Genomic DNA, 3,540 nt, shown 5'->3' with positions numbered 1-3,540 from the left:
CCTTCCTTGGTGCGACTAGAGGAGCCGGAAACCCTCCCCGAGTTGGTGACTGACCCCTAGCCTTGATAGCCCCCCCCATCCACCCCCCTCCTTTTTTGGTGCCCTCCTCCCCTGCCTGCAGCCTAGGGGGGAGGAGTGGTCGACTTGCTTCCCCTCTCCCTGCCCCCTCCGGTGTTTGTTCTGCCCCCGTCCTCATTATGGCAGGGGATGAGGCGAATGGGACCCCTCGGGCAGACCCTGCTGCCCCTCCTCCACCCGCCCCACCATCTCCCCCCCCCCAGCCTCTATCTCAACCACCGCTGCCGAGCCACCTACTACCACCCCTGCTGGAGCGCCGGCAGCGGTGGGTAACGAGGTGACATCTGCTGCTGCCACGTCCCTCGCCCCCTCTGACTCTGGGGGAATCCCCCCAGCCGGCAGGAAGGGCACGAAGAAAGGTAAAGGCCCCGCTAGAAAAGCCAGGCCCTCCATGGCAGGGGGTGCCCCCACTGCCGCGGCCCCGCAACAAGCTGCGGCGTCCCTCCCTGCTGTTCCCTCCACCAGCTCTATGGGTGTCCCACCCCCAGCTCCCAGGGCATACGCCCAGGTGGCGGCGGCCCCCCCATCTGCCGCTACGTCATCTCCCCCATCCACCACCTCTGCTACCGTCTATAGCGGCCAGGGCCCCTTCCCCACCTTGACCAGGAAGCAGGGCGTCCGTTGCCTCCTGGTACCTGCCTCGCCCCACGTGGAGACCTACGTGCTGGCGTTGGCGAGGGTGGTGGGGCCCACGGCCATTGTGGCGGCCTCCAAGATGTACGGAAAGGTCGTCTTCTTCCTAGCATCGGAGGCCGCCGCCCAGGAGGCAGTGGAGAAGGGCCTGGCGGTGGGGGCCGTGTATGTCCCCCTGGAGCCGCTAGAAGACCTGGGCGCCCGACTGGTCCTGACTTCTGTCCCTCCCTTCCTTCCAAATGCCGCCCTGTTACCCGCCCTCTCTACCCTGGGGAGGCCGATCTCTGTGGTCAGCCCTCTCCCACTGGGCTGCAAAGACCCCGCCCTCCGTCACGTCCTCTCCTTCCGCCGGCAGGTACAGTTACAACTGCCGCCGGCGGCACGTGACGGTGAGGTGCTCGGGTCCTTCTTGGTCCCCTACCAGGGGGCCCGCTACCGAGTGCATTATTCAACGGGGGAGGCCCGGTGCTACCTCTGCCGGGCGATGGGACACGTCCGGAGGGACTGCCCTTTGGCCCGGCACGGAGGGACATCTGGGACCCCCGAGCCCCGGCAGGGCGCCGGCCCCGTCATCGCCGGCGCCCCTAGCTGCCCGGTGCCCGAAGCCGCCCCTCCTCCTTTCCGGTCCACCAATGCTCCTGCTCGGGCCCAAGGGGTATCTCCCCCAGTGCGCCTAGACGAGCGAGTGGGCCCCGCCTCTGCCGCCTGCGATCTGGCGGGGCCTGTGGAGGAGGGTGAGGTAGGGATATCACCGGGCATAGAAGAGGGCATGCCCCAGAGAGAATCCTCCCTCCTACATGCTGCCCCACCATTGCCTCCCCGAGTCCCTAAGCCTTCGCTCTTGCTCCGTGACCCAACTCCTGTTAGCCAGCCCACAGATGATGCCATGGAGGGCTGGTCCTTAGTGCAGGGGAAGCGGGGCAAGCGGAAGGCTCGAGCTCCGCTCCTTCCATCTGATGCGGTAGCCCCCCGGAAGACCAGGAAGGGGGGAACCGATGCTGAGCCTTCCGCTTTGCCCCCGGGTGGGTTTTGTCCACCATTACCGGCTAGGGAAGATGTGGCGGCATCGGAGGAAATCACTATCCCTCCTCCGGTGTCCCTTCCTATGGAAACCCCTGATGGAGCCCCTCTCGCCCCCTTACAATCTGAAGCCCCTGCACACACCAAGGCGAGCGTCGCTTCGGGTGCAGGAGGGGAGAGCCCTCGGGTGGTGGAAGGTGATCTTCCTTCCATTTATGAGGAGATCGAGGCCCTGGGTCTGACCCCGGTTACCCAGGGGGAGGACGACCCTCTGCCAGCGGGCCTCGATCTGAACGACCTCGCCTTGGCCCCCCTTTCCCCGTATTCCAATCCCTTACCCACTGCTTCCACTCCCGCCTCCGAGGAGCCCCTGGACTCTTCCACCATCCCAGCTGCAGATGGCACCCCGCTAGCGGCCGCTGAACCTCTTGAGGCGACGGCCAGTGCCACGCAACCGGGATCCGAGTCACCAGGGGACTCCCTCATGGCTGAGGGACAGCCGACCTCCTTTCCGGGTGGGGGCCCCATCATTGATTCTCCACCTACGGATGCCGTGGCCTTACCATCTGCCTTGGAGCACGAGTCCGGCATCGCCGAGGGCCCACCTCCCTCCCTGCAAATCCCTGAGCCCCTTTGTGGGGTGCCACCCTCCCCACCCAGTGGCCTGGCTGCTAAGGCCCCCGATCCCACTATCGCCCCTTCCCCTGTCCCTATTCCTGACTCCGACCCTGCCCCTGTCACCGACCCCGTCCCTGTCCCCTCCACTTCCCGTGATGCTATTGCCGCCCCTGGGGTTGTCTCCTTCCATGTCCCAGAGGATGACCCCCAAGGAGCGGCCTTTGTTTTTCCTTGTCCCGACCCACCAGGGGCTGCTATTTTCCCTCCGCCGCCCCCCATTAAGCCAGGGTCTGAGGCGGGCCATGTGGCGCCGGCCCATCGGACGCCACGTCGAGGGTCTGCCCCCTGCTTGCCCGTCTCGGTGAGTCACGGGGCTGTGACAGGGGCCCCGCTGGGGGATAGCCATAGATCGATAACCCCACCCCCCCATACGCTGAGAGAGGAGCTACGGGACTTCCTTGAGGATGTCCGTGGCTCCCGCAACAAGGTACAGCTTGCACTCCAGCGATGGGAGGATTTCCATCAGATCCTCCGGGCCGCGAGGGCCCTCATGGGGGAGGGTAAGAGGACCGGGAGGCAGGCCGCCGCAGCCTACCAACGGGTCCGCCTCTTCCGTGACTCCTTAATCACCCACGGGGTAGGTCACGGATTGTTGCGCGGCCCGACGGAGGCCGTGGGTGTCTCTGCTAGCGAGGATCCCCCCAGCCCTCCTCATGGCACCGATCATCTTCGCAACATTAAACACCCGGGGCTGTAGGATGGGTCTCCGCAGGAGCCAGGTGCTCTCCTTCCTTCGGGAGGGGGGGTACTCTGTGATTTTCCTGCAGGAGACCCATACGGATCCGGCTGCTGAAGCTAGCTGGCGGCTGGAGTGGGGGGACAGGGTCTATTTTAGCCACCTCACAGTTCGTACGGCTGGAGTGGCGACCCTGTTCTCCCCCGACCTACGGCCCGAGGTGCTGGGGGTCACCGAGGCTGTGCCGGGCCGCCTGCTGCACCTCCGGGTCCGCATGGAGGGGCTTGTGGTTAATCTCGTCAACGTTTACGCCCCGACATTGGGCCCGGAGAGGTTGTGTTTTTATCAGCAGGCGTCCGCCTTCCTCGGCACCTTGGATCCTCGCGAGTGCCTGGTCCTGGGCGGGGACTTTAATGCCACCCTTGAGGAAAGGGACCGCTCGGGGACCGAGCAGC

This window comes from Chrysemys picta, chromosome 4 (assembly GCF_011386835.1).
Source record: "Chrysemys picta bellii isolate R12L10 chromosome 4, ASM1138683v2, whole genome shotgun sequence".
Classification (NCBI taxonomy): domain Eukaryota; kingdom Metazoa; phylum Chordata; order Testudines; family Emydidae; genus Chrysemys; species Chrysemys picta.
This window is presented reverse-complemented; position numbering follows the sequence as displayed.